A 16,499-nucleotide genomic window follows, 5' to 3' on the forward strand; every position below is an offset into this window, starting at 1 on the left:
TTTGGAAACATAAAGAACACTGTAATGAGAATAAAACTCACTCTCCCACCTTTAATGCTGCAGGATTTAGCCAGAGAATAAGAAATAAGCTGATAGAAGAATGGTCTAGCTACATTAACTTTCTTGTGCCATGTTTTTCTTTGAATCAAAATAAATTAACTTTTGTTATTTCCTACTGGTGGTATTTTCAGGACAGCAAATTGTGAGTCTAAGTTGACTTTTTGAATAGAACCTGTTTTATTTATATGTTAATAAAAGCTTTAGGGGAAGCATTCATTTTGCTTCATAAGATCTACTTGTCACTAGAAACATAAGTGTCTCCTGGACTTACTGTTCAATATGCAGCTCAAAATCTAAGTACATGCTTTAAAAACATGTAACACACTTAAATGTAATTGACACAGAATAAAACAGAAATATTTGGGATCATCTGAAATTTAGTATCATGACAGTAAATGACGGCACATGGCAATCAATCATAAAAATTAATTTCCTTTTAAATATCCAGTATGTGTAATGAATGACTGGTTTTTTTATTACATGTATATTTTGTATAGTTATGAATATAAAATGACCCTATATCACCAACCGTTATCTTTCTTCAGTCTGTACTTCCACAATGAAACTGTACAGTTAGCTGAATGTTGAATTGTAAGATCTACAAAGGGAATGTAATGCTACCCTTTAAATCAAACTTTGTGAACTGGAAGTATCACATTATTAGTTTGACTCTCTCGTACCACAACTTTAACTACTGAGCATCCCCCCTCAGGCTTAGACGAAACATTGTAATCCCCACATGAATAAATGATGCTGACAAATTTAGACACCTAATAGGTCATTTTGTTCAGGGTGAAAGCTGAGTGCTGACTGATTTATCCAAACTCCACCCCTTCCTCTCCTTTAATCTAGTGGGCTTTTATTTTAATTATATTGTTGTTGATAATGTGTTTTCATTTTACCAGTGACGCAGAAGAAAATAACAAACTCAGCTTTGTTCAGCTATATGCAGAAGCAGCTAGCAGCCTGTCCCAGAAGAGCTGTCCAGCCCTAGCAGCAGGCTGTGTACGCTATCTGCCATAAGTCTACTTCTAATGGCTCCAGACAATACGTACCTCCAAAGACCTCCTATTCCCCACTCAGCATGAGTGGTTGGAGATGCGGAAGTGTAATAAGCCAGTAGTTGCACAGCATCAGACAGAGAGAGGGAGAGAGAGAGAGGCAGCTGCTGAGTGCAGCCTGAGCATCTATTTGCCTGGGACAGTACTAACACATATCCATGTAGCTGCAGTGAAGACTAAGGTTGGTTTGTTAACAGAATACTAAAATAAGGCAGCAGCAGCAGCAGCAGCAGCAGGAGAAGCAGGAGAAGCAGCAGCAGAGGCAGTATACTTCAGAATGAGAATGGACACTTCTGAGAGGCAGGAGGCTGCTCATAATGTGCTTATATGTGTATGTGAGGCACCTGGTGTCAGCCTCTGTGGGATTTGGGAAAATTCAGTCTAAACTCAGGTTCCCTTATATTCTGTTCTGAATCAGTCAAGACAAACATCAGCCGTCTCCTGTGGAGGATGCCTAATAGGTAAGCACAAAAATAAAAATCTATTTTTTGGGGTGTATAAAAAGGGATTTATTTTTGGCATCAAAGAGACTTTGATAGCTGTTAAATGGTCTGGATTAGCAATGGCAGAAAGTTCAGGAAATCTGATGGTGTTTCAGCACTTTGACAAGCAGGTACAAGATATATATGTGTGCTTGTGCGTTTGTGTGTGTATGTGGGGTGGTGATGGGAGGGAATGTTGTGTGTGGGGCTCATGTGTACTGAGAGAAGCTTGTTTATGCCACAATGCTAATGCATTGCAATGCCTGTACCAAAGGAAAGCTAGCATGACCTTTGCAGTGTTAGTACACGAGAGCTTAACTCATGGTTTGCCAAGATAGATATCATTTTCTGTATGCCTTACTTAGCTCCAATCCACATACAACATTTTTCATAGAAAGCTGTATTATTTTTATTTAACATATTGACATTTGCATTTGATTATTTGTGAGCCTGCTTGAAATGTATGTTTGCTATCCTGCCTTAACAAAAGGGAAATTATATTTTTGCAGCGTTTTTTCCAGCTGCTCATTCAGTGATGGTCTAATTTGCTCTGTATGATAATAGCTTCAATAATTGTAAATGGGAAAGTAGGCATGCACATGCATTGTTCCATTTATCTTAATGACACTAGCACAGAATGCAGCACAGCTGAAAAGATCGTATGCTCCTAGTGAGCCAGCCTGCAGTGACCTTCAGGAAACAAAATGAAATGCTCTACTGACTAAGGAAACAATTGAACTGAAATCAGTGAGGCACAGTGAAGTCCTAAATAGACTTTCTAAATTAAAAGATGTTTGCAACAGCTTGGAAAATGACTCTAAATATGTCAGATCACAGATTGGCTTAATGGGGTGATGCCGCCAGGGAAGTGGTTTAAATGGAATAAGATTTTAAAAGCCACCTCGGGAGATCGCTGGTATTATAGTGGGGAAGGCCCATCACATACCAGTGGGTTTGAGATATGGTAATACTTAATGCTCCTCTCTGTCACTAGCATGGGTGGTATTAGTTTGGTGCTTTTGCAGTATCTCGGTGAACCAAAGAATATTTCACCTTCGCTTCATATTCCTTGTTTAGTCCAAGTTCTGTCCCAAATGCTCCTCCCATGGGCTAGATGTGAATTGTCATTCTGAACTGAAGTGTATTTAACCAGCTGCAGAGCTAACAAGGATGAGAGTGAAACAATTTTATGTTGTTGGAAAAATAGTTTTGCACTTCTCTTTTATTCTGATATGTTAATACTGGTGGAATTTCAAAATGGAGACAGTATGATGGTGGTGAGTGAATGCTGTATAACATGACTTGCAATCTTATGTGAACTTTTTCCACTATCTTTTTCTCCTTTCCTGAAGGTATTGTTTATTTGCCAGAAACTCTGGTGCATTGTCCAACTGGCTGTGATTCATATGTGGTTGTCTGCAGAGGGTTTGGCAGGATATTCAACCAGATGAGGCATCTCAGCTGAGCCCGATCTTGTCCTCAGCTAGTTTTCTCCTCATCCCAAGATACCCTACTGCCCCCCATCTGAGGCCAGCTAAAATATCTAAGACAAACATTTAAATTTGACACTTTCCTTCACTCAGTTCACTGAGTGAGTGTGATCAACTCTCTGTATACATGCTTGAGCTTCTCAAGGTGAGGAATATTTCTGTTATGATCAATACCACGAATATGCACTTTGAGGCAGGAATAATAGTCAAATATTGTGGGTTCCCTCCATTCTACAAGCCTTGGTACTAATTCCACTAAACAATGTCACTGTGGGTTTTCCAACCACTTCATTGGATCTTCTGTGAGCTCGTTAATAGTGCTTACCTGAATTAGAGCTAGCTTTATGCTCTGAGCTAATGTCTGCACAAAACTCTATTGAAGGTAGAGCAAACTAGCTCACATTTGATTCTTCCAGAATTTTGAACTAATTAAAGAAAAGCCAACCTTGAACCCATTGCATCACTCAGTTCCCTTTGCATACACTAATCATGCTTAAATATTTATGACTTCCACTGTAATCTCCCATTTACCCCTTCTTCTCTGTTTAAGGTTCATTTCCAAATGTAGAATGGAGGGAACCCACAATATTTGACCATTATTGCTGGCTCAAAGTGCATATCTAACAAATTTAATAATGAACAAGATGAAAAATCTTAATAGTAACATAGCTAGATGCAGTCTCCATTTTGTAAAGTTCCAATGAGGGAGTCACACCAAAATGACCCCTGACACTGCCATCGAGTGTCAATTTATATGATGTAGACATTGAGCCATGTATGCTCTTTTTTTTAAAATAATGTATTTTCCACTGAAATTGTAAGATTGAAGACCATGTTAGCATTGATTGTTAAAGAAAGCTCTTAGAAAGGCAGTAATAAGAATCCACTCTCGGTTTCATTATTAGCTGTCCTCGCAGAAACCTGGAGGTGGTATAAAATTCCTGTAAAATCAAAAGTTTTTTTAACAATAAATTTGGTTGGAATTTCAATTGTATTGCCTTCAATGGAGACAATAGACTTGTGGGTATTTGCTTGCTTCGGGGGCGTGACTAGACAATGATAATTAAGTATGTGAGTATGAAAAGTCTGTGTAAAACAATGGCAACACATGGGCACCAATGATCAACAATAACATTGGATAAGACCATAATATGAGATCTATTAAAGATGATTGTTCTCCAGGGAAACAGTGACAATCAGTTAGCAGCAATACTAAACATATCTGACCAAGATAACATGGAATTCTTTGTTGCAGTTACATGTCCCACAAAATATATCTTTGCTCAGCTTGTACCCTAAACTTGTGGGTTGGAAATGACTTTGTATAGTTTTTGGGACAGTGAAAATCTACAATATGGTAGTTGATATAATAGCTCCCTGTGTAGTGGGTTGTCAACGTGAATTGTGCCATTCTGCAAAATCTTTCATACAGACAGGGGAACAAAAAAAATCAGAGGGAAAGGAACTCAGGTTCCTTCTACACACCTCCTAGTGGGCAGATGTAGAGTGGACTGGGATTGTTACCTGTCAGCTCCTTTCAGCGAGAATCACGCTCGATAACTTTGATGAAGGGGAAGAGAAGGAAACAACTTTTTAAAAATTCAACCTGTCAACTCTAATCTTTCTCCACAAGCAATTTAACATCAACATTGAAATATAATAAATCCCCCAAATGCTGGCTTACTTCTCTGTATGATTATTTTTTTAAGCAGGTTATCATTTTTCAGTTATTAAACCAGGAATATGTGTTCACATATATAGAGCGGATGACTAAAAGTGGAGTCATGTGTTTCACAATGAGGAACATAAGACCCCATCCCCCATTACACAATTAAATTTATAGGTTGCTTCTTGGTTTTGTTTCAAGTCACAGGAGATTGAGATTCTATTATTCTTCAGCTAACACCAATATATTATAATGGCTCTGAAAAAAAGGTATTCCGTATTATTGGGTTTTATGGTTTTGCATTTTTGTAGTTGAACGTTTATATTGAAGCATTGTACAATGGAATCCATTTTACACACACAATGAGAAAAAGTTCATTAATTGAATAGGCTGTCTATGAAGCTCAATTAGGGCTGTGTGTCTCACAGTGTTACCAAGAATGTAATGTTAAGTCTTTACTGGAAGCACATGTGGATTTAAGCATACATCAGAAAATAATTCATTGTAATTAAAAAAAAGATAAATGCAAGCCTTGCATTCTTACTGCAGATAATAAGCTGTGTGTTTCCAGAAAAGGCAGATATACTTGGTCAGCAATTTCATAAGCATTGCAGTGATTATAATAGTCTGCTAATCCCAATATAACCTGATGGTTTTAAAGAAACAAAATCAAAGTGGTTAAAAGACAATTTGCTAATAATGTAAAGGTAATTAGTGTTTTTAAACTCATTTCAAATGACTTTAAATGGTTAAATCAATTACAGATAATTTTACTGGCAATAACTTAAGTTCTTAGTCTTATTTAATATGATTACTTCCAAATTCCCTAGGACATTTAATGCCAATATGACAATGGAACACTTAAAACAAGCATTACTGGAAAATTACGATGGCTTTAATTTCATTCTGCATTTTGCTGAGATCATTGGGGTTTTATAGAAAATGCATTGATTGCTTCATAGGAACCAACACATGCTTGTTACCTTAGAAATTGCACAATACAGCAGACATTTGATAATTCTTAAAAGTTGAAATATGGTAGGTGGAAATCGTATACATTATGGGATTTGTCCTTGGCCACTGGTGTTAAATGTGCAATACAATAGTGGCCTCACTTTGTACATCCCATCTCAAATTCAGTTCTTTTGAAGTCATTCCTAATTGTGCAATTAACACAAGCAATGAATACAAATTTCTACCACTAGGAGTCAGAAGTATGCATCTATTATGTGCATTCAGGTTCCAAGAGAGACTTGCACGGCCCGTACCAGTTGTGTTCAAGGAAATGTGATCTGTGTGTGGCCTAAAGAATAACTGCAGGCTGCCACCAAAAAGGTATACACCCACTGGAGGATGGAGCTAGGAGATGGAGGATTGTTCCTATAGGTTCTCCTTTAAAATTAATAGGCTGCTGCTGGCTATTTTAACCCCAGAGTACTCATATTTTCCAAATCCCATACTCCCAGCTGCCCACATACATTCCTGATTGCTGCACCGGTAAAGACAACTGCTTCCAACACCTGGAGACACAAGAGAATGAAGATGCTGGAACCTGGAGCAACACACAAAATGCTAGAAGAACTCAGCAGGAACATGCTTCTTCATGGCAAAAAAACCTTTGTCTTCCTTCAGTTCTATTTTTCTTTAAGCTTCGGGTTGATAATGTGTAGTGAGGAGAAGGAAGGTTATTTCTCCTACCTGGAGGGGTGTGTGTGTGTGTGTGTGTGTGTGTGTGTGTGTGTGTGTGTGTGTGTGTGTGTGTGTGTGTGTGTGTGTGTGTGTGTGTGTGTGTGTGTGTGTGTGTGTGTGTGTGTGTGTGTGTGCGCGCGCACGGTGAATGTGTTGGGGGCTCTTAAACACTTGAAGTTCGTATCGTCCAAGGTGAGATCCCCTAACATGTTGTATTTCCAGTATCTGGCTTCTCTGCATCCTTTAAAGTATCAAGTGAATGAGTTGGATTTTAAAGGCAAGGGAAGTGTGGTTAAGGAGAGATAAAAGGTGTGATCCACTGGCTAAAGAGAAACAAGAGCGGGGCTATGCAGACTGGGCAGAGGACTGAGACCAACTGCATTGCTCTTTCAAGTAGTCAGCACAGGCATAATTGACTGAACGAGCACTTTTACTGTACTATTTTATGAGTTCTGGAGACTTACCTTCGTAATCTTATATGTACCAGAATGGAAAGCATTATCTTAAAATAATACATTAAACATACTTCACATTAAGTTAATTTCACAGTTCAGCTTCTCTGCACATATTCTGAAGAATGCATTATGAAATATGGTTACAAACATACACATGACCTGGACATTGTTTCCTTTCTTGCCTTTTTGGACAAAAGCCAGGAGAGCATTCAGATACTGAAACACAATCAAAATGTCCATCTCTTCAGGAAACATTTCTTAATAAAATACATAAATGTGTTAAAGACAGAATGACAGTTCTCACTAGCAGTAACAAGAAAAGGATCATTAAAGTGCCAGAATCATTCCCCAATAAATCTTGATAGAACATTTTATTTCTCAATACTTGTCCCTCAGTCAACAGGGCAAGAAAAGATTATCTGTTAATTATCCCGTTGTTAGTTGTGGAAGCCAGCTGTGTGCAAATTGGCTGCCATGTTTCCTACATTACAATGATGACTGCACTTCATTAGCTGATGTTTCATTAGCTGTAAAATGTTTAGAACTGCTTAATATAGCACCATAAAAGGTGCTATATTAAGGCAGATCTATTCTCTTTCAGTTCAAGAAAGTTAATGTGCTTCCAGGCAAAATGATCAATCTGGGCAATTAACCCAGCTTTTAACTTTTATTTCAAAAACAAACTTTAGTCTTAAAAATATATGCAAGAAATGCAAAAGCAGTGCATGGTTTTTGTTACATACATAGTGTCCTTCAGTCTGTACATTCATAGAGCTATTGGGTCTATACATTTGTAGTTTTAGCCCATTCTTTGTACGAGACGCCATTGCCACTCATGTGGCCTCCTTGGACAATACAAACTTCAAGTCTTGGAGAGCCCTCTACACTGTCACCGCACACCTCACCATCCCTCCCTCGCAACATAAAACTCCAGGTAGGGGAAATAAACTTTCTTCCCTTCACTCCATTTTATTATCAACCTGAAGCTCAAAGAAATATAGAGCTCAGGGAAGACAAGAGGATTTTGCCATGAAGAAGTTTGTTGGCCTAGATCCACATTCATCAATGTTAAATACATATCAAGTCTTTCTTTCCTTAACCATTCATACTTTTTAAGATATTCTTGAAATAATAGTTTATGCCTGATAAGCTGTCAAGGCCATTAAATTAAAATGTTTTTTACATTGTGGGGATATTCGAAATGAATACTACGAGAAATAAAATCTTCCATTTCTTGATTAAATGCATAAATCTGTGGACTTCTTGATACTTTGATTGGAACTCTGAGTGACAGTGGTCAAAATTTGCTAAGTGTTGCAACCACAGCTGGCATCAGGCTAAAACTGGCAAAATCCACTTCTAGCTAGATATGAATGAAATCACATAACCAATTCTAAAACAACGAACGTGAGTGAAGATTTTGTTAAAAGAACCTTCAGTTAAAATTTGGTCAAATTTTATAAATGTTCCATAATCGTACAGGATAACAAATCAATATACTATTTTAGGCTGTTTTTATATTTCGTACAGAGCGGTACAACAAGGAATAAATTTTCGTTCAAAAGTACCTTGGGAAAATTTTTGTCTGAGCTACATTTGTGATTCTTACAATTAATTAAATGTTAGGAGAATAAAGCAGAGAAAATTTCACTGTAATTTGATCCTTGGGAGATAAGTATTCACCATGGTTGGGGCTTTTTAACACCCCATGTTTTGGCACTACAAACCACCAAGATCCTTCCAGGAGAAACTTTTCCATGTCTACTTCAGAAGCTCTAGCTTCTGGTATGCATCCCATGAACAAATGAGAAATATGCCTATAATCAAAGCTTCTACTGGAGCAAATCATTGGCATTCTCAATATGCCTGACCACTAAAAGGAATAAGATTCATCATGATCTGCAGGGGGCTGAGTAGTCTTGTTATAATAAGGAGCCAGTCTTTACCACCTGCTGAAATTAAGAAGTATTGAAGCACCATTGAAAGAGGAGAAGAAGAAGAGAAAGAAGGCTGGAGGCCACTTTTTGAGGAGGAATTTGTGACCAATTAATCCAACCACAGTGGAACAGTTTGTAGATGGTCATGCAGAAAGATCATGAGCATCTTTGAAGTCAGGTGGCCCAGCTTTGAACTGCAGTAGCCATTCAGGGCTGGCTAACTGGCAAGCAACAGTAAGAGCATTAACAGAGTGGCAGTAGGGGATGAACAGCCAAACACTGTCATACTGAGACAGAACGGTGGGTTTTGCCTCCTCTGAGCCACTGTTACTTCCTCGGATGGTGCCTCAGCAACCCCAGTGGTCTGTTGGAGTATAGATTATTGGATTGCTGTGAGACCCTGCAAGGCCCTCTTAACACAGGCATCCAGAACATTGATGGCTGCAATCCGAACTTTCACTACAATGAGTCGTTTCTTTTATGTGCCACAAATGTAATTTGTGATATTGGCCTTAACACCACTCATAGCTGATTTCACATGTGTTAAAGGGGTTGCCCACCATTTCCACACTGGAAGGGATAGGTTTAAATACCCAGCAATTTCTGCAACAAGATTGGTCCTGAACTTTTCTTTGCTCCTTAACACTGCATTGCAGGTTATCTGGCAGGATGTTGTGCAATTGTATTGTGTATACATTAAACCTTCTGTAGGCTTCCCTATCTGAGTCTTCAGCTGACTCTTCCTCAGCAGTTGTTGACTGTGACTTCATCCTCCGAGGAGCAAGAGCCAGCACAACACTTCGCCCCCTGCTCTGCCTGTGGGTCTCTCATGCCTGGTGACTCACCAGGCCCAAGTTCTGCCACTAAACCAATTTCTAATTCATGTGACATCACCATCTGAGTTGGTGCCTGCCAAACTTAATGTGGATGACAATGTATTCATATCTTCACTACTTTGGGCTGTATCTGGTGAGACTGCAGTTCAAAGTTGTCTGAAAAGTGAAAAGCACAAAGTTAGGGTTTTTGATAGAAGTGAAGTAAGAGGTTTGTGCCAAAACTATTTGTTCCATGTAAAACAGAAAGGATTGTAGAATAATGGGAGGTAGAATGCAAGGAAAACTACAAATGAGGTTACAAGCAGCTTCAATGGTTTTAGCCCCACTACTAGTCATGGTCTGAATCAAGGCCTCTTCAATTACTATCAGCGTGTCCCCCACGGGTTAGTCGCCACTCCCTAAGATTATGTGGCTTCTACTCCTGCAAAAGAGAGAGAAGTATGACTACGCTGGATTGGATGGGTAAGAATTAACTGCAAGCCTTTTCTGACACTATCCCATTTATTCTCCAAAATGTACTAGATGGAGGTGACACTAAAGGCATTTTTCCATCTACAAGTTTGCAGATGACACCACCGTCGTAGGCCGTATCTCGGACAGCGATGAGTCGGAGTACAGGAAGGAGATAGAGAGCTTAGTGATACAAGTGTCATGACAACAACCTTTCCCAATGTCAACAAAACAAAAGAGCTGGTCATTGACTTCAGGAAAGGGAGCAGTGTACATGCACCTGTCTACATCAATGGTGCTGAGGTCAAGAGGGTTGAGAGCTTCAAGTTCCTGAGAGTGAACATTACCAACAGCCTGTCCTGGTCAAATCACGTAGATGCCACAGCCAAGAAAGCCCATCAGCACCTCTACTTCCTCAGGAGGCTAAAGAAATTTGGTTTGTCCTCTTTGACACTCACCAACTTTTATCAATGCACCATAGAAAGCATCCTATCTGGATGCATTACAGCTTGGTATGGCAACTGCTCTGCCCAGGACCGCAAGAAACTGCAGAAAGTTGCGGATACCAGCCTCCCCTCCTTGGACTCTGTCTTTACCTCTAGCTGCCTTGGTGAAGCAGCCAGCATAATCAAAGACCCCACCCACCCAGGCCATTCTCTCTTCTCTCCTCTTCCATCAGGTAGAAGATACAGGTGCCTGAAGGCACGTACCACCAGACTTAAGGACAGCTTCTACTCCACTGTGATAAGATTATTGAACGGTTCCTTTATACGATGAGATGGACTCTGACCTCATGATCTACCTTGTTGTGACCTTGCACCTTATTGCACTGCACTTTCTCTGTAGCTGTGACACTTTACTCTGTAATGTTATTGTTTTTACCTGTACTACATCAATGCACTCTGTACTAACTCAATGTAACTGCACCGTGTAATGAATTGACCTGTACGATTGGTATGCAAGACAAGTTTTTCACTGTACCTTGATACAAGTGACAATAATAAACCATTACCAATATATGTGAGTCTGTCATTGATGTATACCTGTATATATAAATTTATAAGTTCAGGAAAACCCTGATAATCTGCTATCTTACTATTCAGAAATCCCAAAGGTTTAGCATCCAGCTCACAAGTGGTTTTCTGTGCTCTCTGGAAACTCACTGGTTCACCCATTCTGGGGCCCCGGTTCCCATGCACCCTTCATACTTTACAGGTTCATTAGATAATTTATGATAATACTGTGGAACATCTAAAAAAGCGTGGATTTATTAATAGGAATCCCATCTGATAGTCCAGAAAATCTACCAGTTCTGGCACCACGAAAGTCCAGAGCATGCCAGATTACATTAAGATGAAAATTGTTTTCTTCATGCTTTTGAAGTTTGATATTAATAAAAAAAATATATGGTGAGTTATTTCCTGAATTCCAGCTATTTTAATTGGCATTCACAATTGTACGAAATATAGTTTAACAAGTTAAATCAAAAGAGAATTAAATAATCAATTAATTGGCTTGTCACTAAATTACAGCAGTGTTGTCCTGTACTGATTGCACATTGGCTTTAGCTCTTCTGATTCCAAGGGAAGGAGCAAGTGGTTATTGAAACAATGAAACACAGAAAAGGTTTTTTTTCCACAACTACTGTACACAACAAATAGGACACTAATCAAGGATCGTTCAGTGTGTTAATACATTACCATGCCAGAGCTCACTTTCAGATGGCAAATCATGTCATGATTTGATTGTACAAGTTGCCTGAATTTTTCTATTAACAGTTTTGATAATTGTTGAAAGACTAATTTCTAAAATAATCCATCAATGTACCTGAGTGTCACACTCTATGCAGCTGGTTGATTTGCAATTAAGAATTTGCAGATCTTTGTGCAGCAGCATATATCAAGTCGCCCAACGTGAAAATTAATTTCATTGTGAACATCTTTCACATTGTGAGTAAGTTTAAGGAATAGCAAGTTAACTCCTGCCTATTTGTTCTTGTAAAGATTCTCTCTCAACCTTAATTTATGCTGAAATCAATGTATATATAAGTCTTTACCACTGGTTCTTCAGGGACTCTGAATAAATATACAAACACAAATAGAATATTGAAGATTAAGTGGTCAGTCCTCATTGTTAAAGGAGGTGAGAGTCCTTGGTTATAACTGTATAAAATATAGATTGTTCCTTCGTTATGGGAACCAGAGAGCTTCAAATTTCACAAAGGTGCCTGCTGAGTACACAGAGTTTGCATACTCTTTGACCTAATTAATCTATCTATTTAAATATGCAACACTCCATTATCTCCTAACCATTGACTTTCAATTTTATGCACTGCCAATATACCTAATTATTTTCAATAATGTTAGGTAGTCCATATTGTACTTGCAGTATGTAACCTTGAAAAAAATCCACAAGACAATATAAAAAACACATTTGAATTAAGTGTTAAGAATTTTATTTCTGTAAATATTTTTTCCACACACCCTGTAAATGAATGGCTCAACCCAATTCATCTTGCATGATTATATTTTTTAATTGCACTCTGCAAAAGAACCTTGAGACATGATTCTGTCATAGATGTTATATAAATGTCCATTTTAGTTGCTTTTGCACTACTCATTAAAACTAAAAACAAGCCATATTGTGTTGTCATATCAAGGAAATTTGAGATTTAAGAATTGCTTTATTATTGGTAACTCCAAGAAAAGTTTGAGATTAAAGTGGAATGAAGCTGGATTAATAAAATGTCATGCCATTTTTCAGCATCAGTGATCCTGTAAATGACATCAAAGGTTTACAATGGTCCAGTTTTGTAGAATTTCTGGAGGGATCCGAAGGTTAGATGTTCAGGGCTACTGTACACTGATACAACCCTACATTGTAGAGACCTTGGTACATTCTCAAACTCTAGTTAATAGAAATGTCATTTCAAACTGTACTATTAAAGTACTCTAGAGTGAAGCACATTAATTAAGTACTCTATATTGAATCAGGTTGATAAAGTTTTACTGTTTTAATCCAAATGAATTTATTCAAATATAGTTTATAAATATAGTTTATTATTATTACTGTCATTAAATCCACTTCAATGGGTCTGAACACCCTGCCACTGCCTGTAAAGTATCATGAGCCTAAACATGGTACCAGGTGGGCACTCTTGGTGTAATAATATGAATGTAGCAAACTTATTAGGGGTTTCTTTAATAAGGGCATCATTGTAGTACAATGGGAGAAGATATTTAGTCTGGTTGGAGACATTTCTTTGAAGTGGCATGATATGTGGGATGGTATGTTAGCACCCTGATACCAGGATTTTTCACTATCCAAACAATCATTTCTAGTTCAGCAATATCTGGTCTCTGTGATTTATCTTCTCTATGCATCATAGAGTGCATGAATGATATGTAATACGTTCAAAGTGACCTCAAAATGAAACCACCATTCCCTGGCTTTTTCTGAATCATGAAGAATATTTAAAGCATAAACGAAAGCCTCTTAGCCTTCATTTACATCTGATTTATGCTGTCTGGTTACAAATCAAATTTTCAGGCTAGGCATGAACTCCAAGTGTTCACCTTATATGCAAGTCTTCAATTCTTGCCTATAATGTGTTAAATGTGCTAAGGGAGCACACTCAGAAGAATCAACATGTGCTAATTGGTAACTCTCTAATCTCTGAGTAGCTGGGTTGTCAGTTCAAGTTCAATTCCAGATAATTCAACACATAATTTAGCCTGACACTTCAGTACAGTATTGAAGAAATGCAACGGTGTCAGAGATGCTGCTGATTGGAAGGTGCTACTTAAATCATTAAATCAGTTGTTCAGTCTTGAGAATGTTCAAATTAATCCATTGCAAAATGAAAGTGGCCCATGATAGAGTTATATTTTTTGCACGGTAACATACTTGGTGGGAGTCAGATTAGGGTTGAAGTCTTTCAGAACTCAATCAAGATGTTATTTTACATTAACACTTAACATAAATCCATGAATGATATTGGAGTTTCATACTTGGAAATGTTTGCTGAATGGTTTTGGTTACGGTAAAACTCCAACAACCTAGCATCCAATGGACTTTGGTAATACTGGACCAGTAGGTTTCCCAAACTGTTGGATGTTCCTCCTATTAATACCAACAAACATTTTTATTTCACCTTTTTACATATTATACAGTAGATTAATACATTTTCCAGTAAACCCAGTGAGTTTTAGGGGATTGGAAAATATGTAAGTACTCTTGACCTTGATGCTGGTTGCAAACCTACTCACATTGCTGATTCCTGGTATTACAGACGCCAACCCTGGATCCAGTCATGCACTCAGTCCCATAGTCTGGAACCTGATCATGGACTTACTCTGGCCTCTCTACTCTGGCCATACAATCCTCTCGCATTCCAGAGCCCAGCTCACACTCTGATCTAATGAGTGAACTCGATATCAAACCATCAGCTATTTTGAAGTTATTTAATGTGATCTTATTAGACTACCATATACTAAGTATTACTTCCCAAAAAGCAAATTACTATATTCCAAATTGTTCATCAACTGTTCCATGAATTCTACCTATGAGAAATATTCCGGAACAACAACATTCTGTGCTGGGAAAATTTAAATGAATGGAAATCAAAAGAAACTGCAGATCCTGGAAACGTGAAATCATAGAATCATAGAACAGTACAGCACAATACAGGCCCTTCAGCCCACAATGTTGTGCCGATCTTTAAACCTCGCCTAACTATCTAACCCTTACCTCCCACATATCCCTCTATTTTAAATTCCTCCATATGCTTATCTAGCAATCTCTTGAATTTGACCAATGTACCTGCCTCCACCACCACCCCAGACAGCGCATTCCATGCGCCAACCACTCATTGGGTAAAAAACCTTCCTCTGATATCTCCCTTGAAGTTCCCACCCATTACTTTAAAGCCATGCCCTCTTGTATTGAGCATTGGTGCCCTGGGAAAGAGGCGCTGGCTGTCCACACTATCTATTCCTCTTAATATTTTGTATACCTCTATCATGTCTCCCCTCATCCTCCTTCTCTCCAAAGAGTAAAGCCCTAGCTCCTTTAGTCTCTCCTCATAATCCATACTATCCAAACCAGGCAGCATCCTGGTAAATCTCCTCTGCACCCTTTCCAACGCTTCCACATCCTTCCTATTATGAGGTGACCAGAACTGGACACAGTACCCTAAGTGTGGTCTAACCAGGGTTTTGTACAGCTGCATCATTACCTCACAGCTCTTAAACTCTATCCCTCAACATATGAATGCTAACATCCCATAAGCTTTCTTAACTACCCTATCCACCTGTGAGGCAACTTTCAGGGATCTGTGGATATGAACCCCCAGATCCCTCTGCTCCTCCACACTACCCAGAATCCTGCCAAATAACTACAGAAAGTGTTGGAAACACACAGTAGTTCAGGCAGCATCTGTGGCAACAGAAACAGAGTTAATGTTTCAGGCTGAGGACCCTTCGGCAGAACTGCAGAAGAGAAAAACAAGTTGGTGTTAAATTGCAGAGATGGTGGGTAAAGGGATTAGTATTTACCTGAATTCTCGTAGTGAATATGAAAATGCTGACCTGTGCTCTGAACCAGAGATGTCACTTTTCACTCATGATCACGGCCATAACACATGAATGTTGTTAATGAAGGCCTCGAAGTGAAGCCAGCAAATTAAAAAGACAAATCAACCTGTACTACTAATTCTCAACATGCTGACAGCCAGCATGGTCTATGGTTTGCCTTTATTCTTGGGGAATAATATTTAGCATTTGGGGTTCTAGTAAGGTAAAATGAAGAAACTTACAAATATCTTATGGGAATTTAGAAGTGGAATGATATTAGTTGTGACATGAATTTTTTCTGGAAGCAGCAATATTTTCCACAACTATAAGGTTGTTAAAGATAAGATCAATAAATACATACAATCCATTTAGAAACTTATACAAAAGCAAATAAACATATTGAAGCATAATAATGCTGTGTAAAAATATATTTTCAATATTTTCTTTTGGCTTTGCTTTGAATAATGAAATGATGAAATAAGCAGCAGAAATCCTGAACACTGCTTGGATTCTTACTGTGGTTCAACAGTTCCTATAAATAAACCAAACAACTGCAAGATAAAAAACTGTGGTCGGACCAAGAAGGAAGGAACAGAATAATTACCAAATAATGTGTTGGTCTCCAGTATAATGAAGTTGATAAAGTGATGTTACAGATTTATTTATGCTTCTGAATGTTTGTCTCTATTTTTTGCTCTCAGATTTTCAATATTTTTATTAGTGTTTTCTCTCAGTACTAAATCTTACTTTGGAATATTTTGCAGTAAGCTTTTAAATAGTTGAGGAATAACCTTTTAAGA

General features: G+C 38.2%; 1 protein-coding gene across 4 annotated transcripts in view; it reads left to right on the forward strand.

Annotated features, from left to right (window-relative positions):
- The first annotated feature begins 990 nt into the window (after positions 1 to 990).
- The window catches only part of LOC127575420 (heparan sulfate glucosamine 3-O-sulfotransferase 5), a 214,180-nt gene continuing 198,671 nt past the window's right edge, over positions 991 to 16,499 (forward strand). For all 4 annotated transcript variants that reach the window (XM_052025273.1, XM_052025275.1, XM_052025277.1 and 1 more), the window contains exon 1: positions 991 to 1,582. The gene's annotated coding sequence lies outside the window, so the exon portion shown is untranslated. The remainder of the gene's footprint in view (positions 1,583 to 16,499) is intronic.

This window comes from Pristis pectinata, chromosome 10 (genome assembly GCF_009764475.1).
Source record: "Pristis pectinata isolate sPriPec2 chromosome 10, sPriPec2.1.pri, whole genome shotgun sequence".
Classification (NCBI taxonomy): Eukaryota; Metazoa; Chordata; class Chondrichthyes; order Rhinopristiformes; family Pristidae; genus Pristis; species Pristis pectinata.